The sequence below is a fragment of the Saccostrea echinata genome, unplaced genomic scaffold (genome assembly GCF_033153115.1).
Source record: "Saccostrea echinata isolate AGI-Se365-2 ecotype Australia unplaced genomic scaffold, CSIRO_AGI_Sech_v1 ptg000002l, whole genome shotgun sequence".
In the NCBI taxonomy this organism is placed as follows: Eukaryota; Metazoa; Mollusca; class Bivalvia; order Ostreida; family Ostreidae; genus Saccostrea; species Saccostrea echinata.
The window spans coordinates 9,629,837-9,643,709 of NW_026889751.1; the positions used below are offsets into that span (position 1 = coordinate 9,629,837).

At 31.4% G+C, this 13,873-nt stretch overlaps 1 protein-coding gene across 4 annotated transcripts in view; it reads right to left on the reverse strand.

Moving 5' to 3' along the window:
• LOC133171976 (sodium/calcium exchanger 2-like) overlaps positions 1-13,873 on the reverse strand; it is a 52,335-nt gene that overhangs the window by 37,081 nt on the left and 1,381 nt on the right. For 2 of the 4 annotated variants that reach the window (XM_061306819.1, XM_061306785.1), the window contains exons 2-4: positions 12,111-12,180; positions 10,119-10,200; positions 3,401-3,486 (exon numbers count right to left, since the gene is read on the reverse strand). The gene's annotated coding sequence lies outside the window, so the exon portion shown is untranslated. Of the gene's footprint in view, positions 1-3,400; positions 3,487-10,118; positions 10,357-12,110; positions 12,181-13,873 lie in introns of those variants that run through there. The other 2 variants (XM_061306799.1, XM_061306790.1) reach the window with 2 other exon arrangements.

Genomic DNA, 13,873 nt, shown 5'->3' on the forward strand with positions numbered 1-13,873 from the left:
AAAACATCTTGAATAGTTTCTTTGAATCTGAGCTAAATGTAAAGTGTGACAGATGGAAGGACAAAGACAGACATTACAAACTATATAGCTATATGCTGCAGCCACGTTCATGGTACAGCATAAAAACAGTGTACACAAAATAAGAGTTAAACACTTAAACTCATACATCCTAGAGTATGTATATTTTGTACTTCTGTGTACATCATTTTTAAGTTGTTCATTTTTTAAGTTGTTTAAATTATTTGAAACAAGATCTTACTTCTTTAACAAGACAAGATTTATAATTCTGTGACCAAAGACTCAATATAGCTTATTTATTAAGTAAACTTCTTTCAACTTGCACTGTGAGAAACAGTACTCTAAATGAATATATAAATCATTTTATCCCATGTTTACCCCTTTATCCCGTGGATATGACTCATTGGATAATTTTTTCATATTCCACAGTTAAGTGCAGTTGTGACATCACAATGGTTTTTGCGTTAGAGTGACGAAGTAAAATGAAGTGGAGCCCTGTATAAAACAGTGTAAAACATTCGTTGTGAAGTATTAAACATGGGATAAAAAGAATCTCCCATGATTTGTAGTTGGATATGACTTTTATCCAACTCGTTGTGTGTTTTTATCCCCTCGCCAAGGCTCGGGGATAAAAAACACAAAACTCATTGGATAAAAATCATATCCAACTACAAATCATGGGAGATCATATATGTATAGGTTGTAAGACACAAATGGGGATATTTTAAGACTAGTCCAAATATTAACTATCCAGATAATTACTTAACCCCCAAAAGATTGATTAAGTCACTTTTACAATGCAAATTTTAACTGTCTTAATTAACTCATACGACAGTCACATTGTTGAGGAAAAATTGATGTCACAGTCATTTTTGGTTTGAGTAACCCAACACTATCTATAAGTTACCAGGAGATGATGGAGATGGATAGGGTGTGTGCTTTGGAGAAAGCCACAGTCAATCACAAGAACAGCACTACACTGGATTCCAGATGGAAGGAGAAAGAACCATGCAGCACTCTAGGGGATCATTGACGAGACTGGCCCATTTAGAGATGCTAAGGTGGAAAGACTTTGATACTGCCCTAGACACCACATGGTGTAATGGACCATGATGATGATGGCGGATGTATAGTGGGAATGGCTGTGATTTAACCTAAGTCTTGTGAACCAGCCCTTGGATACATTATGGCTAAAACGGTTGATCTTCTTTATAAACTAAAAGACTGGTGAAAATAAATTCCATGATTAATGGGAAATAAGGGAAATAATTATTATTATTTTTAATTGAGAGCATGTACTTGATTTGAGCCAAATATTGTTTGCATGGTCATAGATAATGGCCCGTCAGTCAATCACTTTATACCAGCCTTGTAGACAAAACCTACTGCAGTTCATAAGCTCCAAACACTAGTGTTTGACAGAATAAAGGCAAGTTTGTTTGCAAACTTCTGCTATGTTTTTGAGATTGAATGATTGATATTTGGCAACATGAATTTCTTTCAGGGCGGTACCTTTTTGACTTAAGTATTTTAGGATGGAGGCACTGGAAAAGGAAGGGGGGGGGGGGACACTTGATTAAATTTTAATTTTCAATTTTCAATCTTGATAATGTAAATTTTCTTGATTGCAGGCTTTGCTTTTCATCTAATTTACCACTGCAGTCTATTATTAATTTCTTTTATAACATTATTTGCAACTTCTAAAGCAGCAAGCATCTTCATGAAATAAATCATAAAAATTAGTTATTTGTGGACTGTATAATCTAGAGTTATTGTCTAATATTTTAAAATTTTCTTAGATTCCAGCACAATAAAAGCTTGGCTTAGATGTTTTGATTTTCCCCATTTTTTTTTTTTTTTTTTTTTTTTTTACACAAAATGTAACAAAGTTGTAATTAGCATCTGTATATGTATGTATAAAGAAGATAACAATCCTGATGCCTTTTTGAGGTATGGAACTTTTCCAATCAATAATCCATTGGGAATGGAACAAAAAAATGATATTTTCAATCAAACCCTCTCAAGCAAATAATAATTACCGCAGGGAAATATCATTATATAGAGATTTACAGTCAATATGTTCTAATTTCAATGCACTAAATGTTGCAGAACAATATGAACTAGAAGTTTCAAATATTGTTATGTTCATGAAAAATTCATGATACAGCACAAAAGTATTTCATTTTCTATTTTCACACTTCATGTTGAATGCCAATATAAAAAATAAAATCCTAATAAACATTAAGACAAGGAGATATGGAAACAAGAGACATATTAAATTTCTGCCCCATAAAACTAACCCTTACATAGTCTTGTGTATAATCCCAGCAGAAAATCTCAAATAAGATGAAATAATTAATTCCAATAGACAGGTTATCTAGCCATAAGACGCATGTGTCTATCTTTGCTTACATCAGAGTAGAATATCAGGGAAATCAGATTGGCAGTGATAGATTATACATATTTAATGAACTCTCCGATTTAAGGATACAAGTGAACATCTACTTGTAAGATCAATGGAATTACAGTACAAGAAAAGCCCCCTAAATCTTGTGATTGAGCATCAAATCTGATATATCCATCCTAGACACTTGAAGTAAAACATATATAGAGTTGACCCTATCTTTTAAATGAGCACTAGGTGATATATGGATACATCCTTATCATTGATTCTCCTAAAAAATTTCAAGGGCGTTCAAACTGTATTATTAAAGAACTATGAATGATTGATTCTTTTCAGATTCTTTAGAAAATTAACCTCCAATATATCAATTAATTTTTCTGTGTAAATTAAATGTTTACGGACCACAACACTCACCTGAGTCACTGTTATTCCTGACCATAGGAAAATCAAATTTAATCTCCATTAAATGAGCATGCAGAGAAACTTGTAATTCTTGAGAGTACGTCTCAGTTTTCCTGTATTTGTCCATACGTATATCCATTTTAAAACTATTGACCCCTTATGTAACTTTGCACTGGCCAAAGGGGCATGATTTCAGCCCTATCTGATTTCCTTTGAACTTGCAAATTGATTTCATAACATATAAATTTTTTCTTGAAAAAACAATTTTGAATTTTTGATTAGCCTAAAACTTTGGATTTTTTAAAAAAAAACATCTTTCTCAATACTAGCACTTTGTCAATAACAAAGTACCAAACTTATTTCTACATTTTGAATCACTTTTCCAACAGCTGACAGATTCTGAGGGGTCTTGCTAAAAAAAAAGTGTTAAACTATCCAAGAAAGAAAGCTGAATGGGTTAATTACAATTAAGGAACGATTTAAATGATTTACATATGATTGTTCACACATTCACCATCCTAGGTAACAATTAATACAATAATAAAGAAACAGTACATAGGAGCACACAGTGCTCACCTGTCCTAAGTAGTGTATTTAGTGATGGTTCACTGCCATTCCTGTCCACTATACATGCAAGGATAATTCTGGCCTCTGAACGCTACCTAAAACATAAAGACAGAATTATAAGGATTACAGATTATCTTAATTCATTCCTGGCTAAATTTATATTTTTATTTCATGTTCCGAAGTGAGGGTTTAGGTTCAAGCATACTTATAATTAATAATATTAGTGTGTTCTTAAATTTATGCACTTTTCATCAGAAGAAGCGCTATTCATTGCACAATGCCACCAAGATCATGAACCTTTGCACTGTTCTCTAAAGAGGGCTTACATGGGCATGCAATGCTGATCTTATTAAGCATTTAAAATTTCAATCCAACAATAAGAAAAAAAATCATTATTTATATTTTTTCAGACTTTATTTTGCTGTGTACAATATTTTGAAATACCTGTCTTACTTTCTTTGCCAGAATCACTTGGACTACAATACTTGTGCATTTAGTAATGAAACTGACTAAAAGAAGAATTCAGAAATTGTGGTTGCTTGCATAAAATTTTAGTTACAGATATATTCAACCCTGATTTCCCACATTTTATATTTCATGTTTAATGAAATACTCATAAATTCTCTAATTCATATATGTTTAACTATAAGTGTGTTTACAAATTTTAATGAGTGAATGATATGTCATGGTATAAATTTTGTTCATCTTAAGTATCCCTGAAAGTTATAAGCAGCAAACTGTTTTCTACTGATTATGATCAGTCGGTAGAGCGCTCGCTTCGTGATCGGGAGGTCGTGAGTTCAAATCTCGGCTGCGACTGACCTAAGTTGATAAAAAATGGGTAGCAATTGTTCCTTCGCCATGCGCTCGGCACTTTGAAGTGAAAGTTGCGGGTCCTTCGGATGAGACCTTAAAAACCAAGGCCCGTGTCACTGCAGGCGTTGGCACGATAAAGATCCCTCACTGCTCAATGGCCCTGAGTGCCGAGTAAAGGTCAAAATTTGAAGCCCTTCACCGGTATATGGTGACGTCTCTATATGAGTGAAAAATTCTCGAATGGGACGTAAAACAACATACAATCAATCAATCTACTGATTATGATGTGATTTCCAATGGGCCTATATTATTTAGACTCCATGGTAGAGTGAGGCTCAAATTGTCATGTATTAGAAGTCCTTTAAATCTTTTTTACCATGGTGTGCTGATCAAATGACTTGCCTTTTAATGTTTTCTAAATTATAAAAAGCATACCCCTTGAATAAGGGGCTGAGATCTCAGTGCTGGACTTGAGTATACATGTATGTATGTGGTAATATAAAAGAAATCTGGCAAATTTTAATAAATTCCAGAAAATAAAAGTTAAACCTGCTCCTCCCTCTTGATTACGGAAAGGAAAATAAACATTTACAAATCGTGTTTTCCATCTGTCTCAAAAGTTGCTCGAAAAATAGCTCAAAAATAAAAAATTATTACATTCTCATACTTATATCAAAGAGTATAAGACATACATGTAGGTCTAAAATCATTTAGACAAGATCAAGGTCATCAAAATGGGAAGTACATGTATATTTTTTTCTTTGCCATGACAAGACAGAAGCATAAATTTCTCCTACTTGACAAAAAGAATTACTGATAACCTACTCTTGAGATGCCCCTGATGGATTCAATATGTTTGTTCATACTGTATATATGTCATCAATTCTTAATGCTTTTGTATGATATTGATACACTTTTTAAAATATCTACTGATTTTTTTTTTTTCAATTTAAAACTAAAAATATGAAGTATCAGCTCGAGATTCAAAGAATTAATTAAGGGTCATATTTGTGACCAGAATAAGTTGCAGCATCTTGGAGATCATATGGACTTGAAAATATACTGAAATGCAAAAGAATCGCAACTTCATATTTTAGGGGGAAATATTACATATAGGATATAATTTGGTATCTAAAAAGTAAGGACATCTTCAACTTTGTAAATATCGGTAATTTAACGGTTAATTGATTTACATACCATTACAGGAAGTTAAGTTTGAGTCTGCTTAACAGAAATCAAAAATTGCATGTTTAACAAAAAATTTGGCAATAATATGGGGTTTTAAGGATTTGTATCTGTTCATCATAAGTAATGCAGCAATGTTCCGAAAAATAAATTCCCCTTTCTTTTCCGTAAGCGATGCCAATGCTTTCTGAAAATGACTTCAGTATGCATTTCCATTGCTCTAGCTGAAAAATCTCAAAACAAAGGTGATGGAGAGTTGCAGATGCAAATATGACCCACATCTTACATATCATTAGCATGAATAACAGTCCATGGACCAGAAGTCTAAGGGTTACTACACTGCGCTTGGCTAGAGAAAATTCAACCTCATCATCTTAAAAACAGGCATTTAAAAATGGCAAAGAATATTTCTTTAGTTCAGATCTCGAGATTGATGAACCTATTGCATCGTAGAAATCAAGCTGCAACTGTTGTGCATGGCAGTCTTGCACGCTGTAATTGAATGGCCGAGGTGGGGGGTGTTTTAACAGTCATGTGTTACTTTCTGAAGTTAAAAGATAATCATTTAACATTTTTATCTAATCTTTGATGTTTTCAAATAAAGTTTTACCTTAGTGTATTCATTTTTGAAAATCATTAGATAAAAAAATTCAAATATTTGTAGATTACTGCTTGTTGCATTTCTTTTGCATTTCAGTATATATATGAGACTCTAGCTAATACATGAACACATTAATCTTTATGGTAGTTCAAGTGGTACACACCTGAAAGTATTGTTATGTCAATTTTTCATGAAATATATTTTTAATATCTACCGGTACTATGATAAAGAATTAAAAAAAATACTATAGAGAAGTGATGCCTTATTTCTCACAGAAAGCCATTTAAACTTGACCTTTTTGCACTTAGAAAAAGAATGAAATATCAATTTAAGCTACTGTTGTTTCAAAAAAAAAAATATTATTGGTATAAATATGACAGTACATTTACGTTTTATGTAAATGAATACAAAAAAAAAAAGCAGTCCCCATGAAAACTCCTTTAAACAGCACTTGACTTTCTGTCTCAAAAGAAAATTATGTAAGGTTGTAAATATACACTATCTTATGAATATAAAGATAATTAAATATTAAACACACATTTTGAAAGATACTATAATCCTCTCACTTTGGAATCCTAATCCTTAGGAATGTACTACCTTAAAGCTGTCTAGTCCGTTATTGAGAATGAAATCTGATATGCAGTTTAATACTGGACAACTAAAATTTTCATTTTTCTGGGTTTTTTTAACATGAATGAAAAATTATTCTCATAAAAGAACTATCAGAGTATGTCGTTTGATTTAAATGTCTCATGTACACAGTGTAATTTAGCTAAATATTTTTTGTTAGTTGATTCATGTACATATCAACACAGAAATTCTCAAGGTTGACAGCTCTGTCTTAAATTGACAATGAGTGTCCATGATTCCTTTTGAAAATTAAGAACTAGGTGTCAGAGAGAAAAATAATATGAAATGTTAGTGGCACAAGTTTGTATTAGTACACAAAGAAACTTTTACATGTATACAAGGAGGCATGATATTGGGGCAATGTCTTAAGAAATGTGTTCCTGCACTGACACCCAGGTGACCATCATGGCCAATGAGCCTCTTCTTGAATAGGCAAATCAAGATTAAAATCTTAGGAAGCTTTCTGATGAGTATAGTAATTAACAGTTGGGTGCAAATGAGCGAATACACGATCATGTAAAATATATATGATACACCTTGATTATTGATAGTGTCAAATATGGCCTAGTTAGTGTAGTTGTGTGGTTAAAAGAAATCTCATCTCTCACCTTATAATTAATATCATATATAGCACAGATTTATTTATGGAACATCTATTCTCTTTTATTGACAGACTCAGTGAAAGAATCTCACCACCCACGGAGTGGCAAGACATTGCAGTAATTGTCCACTAATCTTGGTACACCATGTCAGAATTCAATCTCTCACAATGTAAAACAAACTTTCAAAACCTTTACCAAAGTTTTTAAATCTCTGGTTAACCATTTGTTCAATCAGCTTTAAATGTCCAAAATCATAACAATCCGACGGGTATTAATATTTGGCTATAGATCCTTTTAACCATTGCAATGTATTATAGGCATATATGTACCTCACAACTCTGCCAACAGCTCAAATTAGTTATATATGTAACTTAAGCCTTACACATGTTAAGTAACCTGCCACGTACAGTTTCAATAATGTGAGATCCAAAAATATCAAATTAAACATCATGCATGGTCAATTCAAGCACTGTATGCCAATAAGGGAGGGAGCTATAAGACTTCTAAAAGTAAGAATATTCTCCCAGTGACACTTGGAACCAAAAAAAAAATCTTCATAACAAGATCAACCTATATACACACCATAATAGAAATCTGAATGTAACTGTGCTCTACTCAGTACTGGAAAACAAAAATATTTGAATTATTTTCAAATTGGCAATTGATATTTTACAGTTTTTATGCAAAATCTGGGCAATTAAGTGTCCTTATATAGTTCGCGTTCATGATTTATTGCTATAAGTAATACCCGAAGGATGCAACTTTTATTTTGGTTGCTAACTGAAACATTTAAATGCCAAAATTAATCTGTTATCACAACAATTGATCTTAACTTTGGGGTACTAATGAATTTTTTTTTTTGTGAAATGGATATCGGCAATGACCTTTTAAAAAAAAATATCTATAAATCAATTGATCATCCATAAAGCTGATGAAGTCACATTTTTAGAAATGTGAAACTTCTTTAGCAGTCTTTCGAATTTCTTGTTAATATGCAAACTTTGACAATATTACATCATGCCTTTGTCAATACACATTTAAACTTCATAGATATGTTACTCATAACAATTAAAGCAGTGTCTTCCTATCATCCTGACTCCAATGTGAAGTTTGTAATCATCTTGGTGACATAAATAACTAGTTTAATGTCGACTTCTCTAATTATGATTCGTTTGTTCTTTCACTGTTCAGTTCCCTGTCATTTACAAGAAATTAGATTAAAACGTTTAGATCTATAGCTGGCACAACAGGCTTCAAGATCATGAATCACAGAATGCAAGCATCGTAAATAAAAAGATTCTCAAGTTTGAAGTACCAATAGTGAAAAAAGTTGCATTGAAATTAGGCTTTTTTGTAAATCCCTGTCTATAATAAGTATAATGCACATGTATTGATATTTGCGCTTTGCCATTAATTGCCATTCAGTTAACACGCTTTAAGTGTAAAAGCATTTTTGCAAACTTGGTATGGTGAATAATGATTTTTATTTTCTTCATTGTTTTGCTTCTGTTGTGTAAATAAGGTCTGCATTCTAAATCAAAATGATTGAGGGTGAAAAGAAGACAATTGCATATATCTGTTGCCCTATGGAATCTTGATGTTGTTTAAGTTGCTATATATGGAAACTTCCCCTTACATTGTTTAATAGACTGAGTTGCAATATGGGCACTTGTATTTGTATCAATATGAAATACATACTGCACTGTGTAAAACAATAACATGACTTGTTTTTCTTTAATTCATCATTCATACATTCATACAAACATGCCTACCTATATAAAGAGACATATTTTGTAGAAAGAATAAAGCACTACTGCTTGCATGCATTTATAAGCATGGAGAAATTTTTCAAAAGAATGAAGCTTAAGTAACACAAAATCTGTGGTACTTGAAATGAAAAAGAAATCAAGGGATAACCGAAGAAACACCCTTCACTCTAACAATTAGGATTATGTACATTTATAGTGACATAATATTCAATATGATTGAACCATTCATTTAGAATGCCCTAAAAACATGTACCTATTGTCATTTTCTCAACTTATTTTTAAATGTCCAAACCTTTATAACAGACTTCAATCTACATGTGAACATATTTAGCAAAAGTGAACCATGCTGTTCTCAAAAGAGATATTCAAGCAACTGCAAAAGATGGCTTTTAAACATTGAACAAAGTGTCGAAAATATTTAAAGTTCTCAAAATCTATCAATAGGTCAAACTTCTTTCTTTACCTTAATTAAATTAAATCCTTATAAAATTCCCCTCTATACAAAACAGAATTTCTCAAGGGCATTTTTCAATGTGTGAAACTCGATATCCGATCAGTAATTCACCTAAAAAAACTTTATATATATATTGTAACTCAACATAACACATTATTTTACTAATATATTGTAACGTTATATGGTGATTCATGCTCACATTTTTATTACAATTGAATGCTGTTGAGAAAATGATCCTATTCACAAATAAAATCTCCAATTATCACAACCCATGCACATTCTACAGATCTATAGAAAAGTATAATTTTAACATATATATCTGCTTTGAATGCATGTCAATTGAAATATAGCATTCAAACAAATTCAGACAAAGAAACTCGATTCAAAAATAGAAATGTGCTTCCTTTCAATTCTATTTGAGACTAGAAAATTTTATCACCCTCTCCATTCATACGAAGTAAAAAAATTAAACTCAATTTACTAAGGTCTTTGACTTTCTGATCTAGCAATGCATTTCAAAATTATCATTGCACACATTGTTCACTGGTGGACCTAATTTTACGTATTGCAGTTCTAACATACAAAGTAAATCTCTGCAATGAACTATATTTAATATATATTAGAAACCAAGTTCAAAAAAAAAAAAAAAATGAGCAAAACAAAAACATACCCCACGACGTTCACCAATTCCACCAACAGTTTCAGCACCATTTAAAAGAGGCTTCAAATGGTACTCCAACAGCTGTAGCATTCTGCAATAGTTACCATGTCAACTGTGTACATTGTATGATTTCATTCAACAAAAAGTACCAGCAGGGTTGTTTCACACACAATGCTAAGCACGAAGATGTAATACTCATAACATATCATTAAAAAAAAAACTCTTCCAATCGAAATGGAGGTGTTTGAATTTCCTTTTAAGATTGTCCCAAGAATTGAATTGCGGCTTTAGTGAAACAAGAAAAGAAATTCAAGTTTACTTAACAGTAGAAGTCCTGTGGTCTGAAATATCACCATAAATAGGTGACGTCAAGCCTTTTACTTTGGGATATTATTAAAAGGCTTTGTTACTACATATTCGCTGTTTGGTCGTGGAATTAAAAAGCAGCAAATCCATATGTAAGAAAGTAAAAAAGTAATGGGTCATATGAATAATCTTTAATGATATACAATCATTTAAAAAACTTGTGTGAAGAAGACATTAAATATGTCTACAAGGTTGATAAATTCTTTAAAGAATGAAAACACGATTACCACACTGATTATAGAGCAATTGTGTCTGCATTGACAAAATGCTTTATGGTGATTTTTTACCATTCTTCTCTTTCAGTAATGTTGACTGCCCCCTGTACAGACTGTGTTACAGAGCCTCTTAACAGAATTTGCATTATTAATTTCAAACGGTGGAGTAAGTACCATTAAAACCTTTCAGTTATTCTATAGAGCATACTTTAATCTGAAGTTCATATAAACACAGTTCTGAGAAAGTGAAAATGATAAAAAAAAAATATAAAATTAATTAATCTACCAGCCTGTTGTGTATTGTTACATATGCAATTCACATATAAACCAATATTATTTCAATTAAATTTTATATATACTTAGGCACAGAGATCTTAATCAATGAAGGCAACCACCTAACTACTCTAAAGTAATGACAAGAATTTTATAAATTTTGCAGTTCAGCTAAAATTAAAAAAAAAAAAGAAGAAAGAAAACAAAAAAAAAAAGAAAAATAGTTTACAAAATTTTCTAATCCCATACTTTTTAGCATTGTAGATCACAAGGATTTGCAACAATCCAGTGCTACCTTTGAGGACAAAAAAAAAAAAAAAAAAAAAAAATAAATAAATAAATATATATATATATAATATATATATATATATATATATATATATATATATATATATATATATATATTTATTTATATATATATATATATATATATATATATATATATATATATATATATATATATATACACACACACACACACACACACACACACACACAGAGAAATGACACGTTTATAATAATTTTATATGACAGATCTTATATATAAGTGGTCTTTGATATAAATGACAGACTTAAAAAATTAGATTTGCCCTATTTGGACTAACATCTACCATGATTATTAACATTCCTTAAATTAACTTTTAAAAGGAGGAGAGGAGTAAAACTATCAAAAGGCATAAACAATTTCATTTTTTTTTTTTTTACATCATGAAAAAAGTTAAATAATAATCTGTTTTTGTAAAGTTCATAACTTCATAAAGTTATTACTATGATTGCATGCACCCAAAATTGAATAATGGAACAATGTGGCAGTATTTCAGCAGGATTGTACCTGCCTTACTGAACAAGAGTTTCCAGGAGAAAAATCTGCAATTCACAATAATACTGATTTGCGATGATTAGAGAGAATTCTGTATTCTTTAAGGTGCTGAAGTTTATTACATTTATGTCTTAATGAATAAACAGGTAAATCCAATATAACTTTCATCTGGGTCACTATAATGAAAAAAAAATCAATCTTTTGCAGCTCATTATACCTTTCACAGTTCAAAGTTGTCACTACGTATTGGTAAATGGTGTTTATGTAACACCTAGCTAGTATCATCATCCTCAACCTAAATTTTCATACAATCCAAGTCACACATACCATAAAATGTTACCTATCTCTTTCTTGTTAATCTCCTTCTCTTCAACATACTTTTTAATGCCATTGGAGTCTACAATAGAATGAAATATAGACACAAGAAATATTTATAATTTAGGGAATAACTATCTTCTAATTTGGTATTTGCGACCGTTAATGCTGATTTAACAGTTGCAAACTAAGTTTTACCAGCCGGTAAAACGGATGTTTGCGACCGTTAAATCAACATTTACGGTCGCAAATACCAAATTAGAAGATAGTTATGTTTTAATATGTCTTATTTTGTTGAGTTTCTTTATATGAAATACGTCACGGAGCATTGTGTTTTTGCATTGCTCTATTATGACGTCACAATGAAAAGCTTGCACTCTAGTTAATGCTCATTTTACTGCTTCAAACGTCAGTGCATATATAAGCCAATCAAAACATGTTATACAAAACAATTGCATTAGAATCATTTATTAATTCTATTGCATGGTATGGTGGCACATTTCTGCCCCCTACATGCAAGATAAATTATGTCACCATGCAAGAGAAGTATGTCAACATGCAAGATAATTATGTTTAACATGCAAGTTACAAATCTTTTACTGGAATCTGATTTTAATATGGGATAATGCCAGTATCTGACATCATACATGCAAGATGCAATATAAAATGTCAACATATGACTTGTCTTATTTATGTCAACAAGTGAGTTAATTATGTAATCATGCCAAGATATTTGTGACTTCAGACATTGTTTTTGTATTCGGACTCCCTAGGTAGCATTTCTAGATTATACTGTACATTCATTTAAAAATTGGGTTCATTATTTGTTTTCTTTTGTGATAATTATGCTCTATGTCTAACAACTTTGTTACCTACTTATTAGGAAATTACATTATTAATTCACTCACAGATTGTAAGTAAAACAATGTATCTTGATCTTAACATGTATGTTTTGTAGCAATTAACTGTCTATCCTACTGAAAATAATTTTTAAAAATAAACTGGGGGAAGGGGGAATAGCTTCATGGCAGTGTGTGTTTTCAGGTTAAATTGACAAGTCAGGGTTAAACTTTCATGTACTAACCTAACATGGATTTTTTCCCTTGTATCTCCATCAACTTGTCAAATAGACAGTAGTGTATCTGGTTGCACTTTTTCTTATCGTATAATCATTTACAGTAATAAATTAATGAAGTTATTTTCTTCTTTCTTAATTCTGGGCAACCAAGTTTTGCTTTTGGACAAGTCAAAGTTAGATCACTTGCCTGAAGGGCAAGAGAATCTGAAAGTTAATGTCTATTCCTGCTTATAGAAAATATTTGGCTTCAAGCAAAGTTACATCCTCCTTCATGTCTCCTGTAAACTTCCATAGAAAGTTAGAATAAAAATTTACATCATGTATTACCATTTTTGGTTGAGCCAGGGGTAGACAGACATCTTGGCCCAATGACACCTCGGCCCGTCACATTTGACACCTCGATCTGCCCTGACAGGTCAGCCCAAGATAATTGACACGTAGGCCCATATAAAAGACTTCTCGGCCCAAGCAAAATTTTGCGATAGAAAGAATAATCCAGTGTCTGAATTGATATTATTATATATATAATTATTCTTTCTTAGATCTCTATCTTGTGGAAAATGTGCAATATATATGCTAAGTAATACTAAATTTCAACATACTAGCAATTCTTTCTTACGATCTTATATATTTATATTATAATAATAGCTGTATGTTATCATATCATTTTGCACTGTTTCTCTGACAATTTGAAACA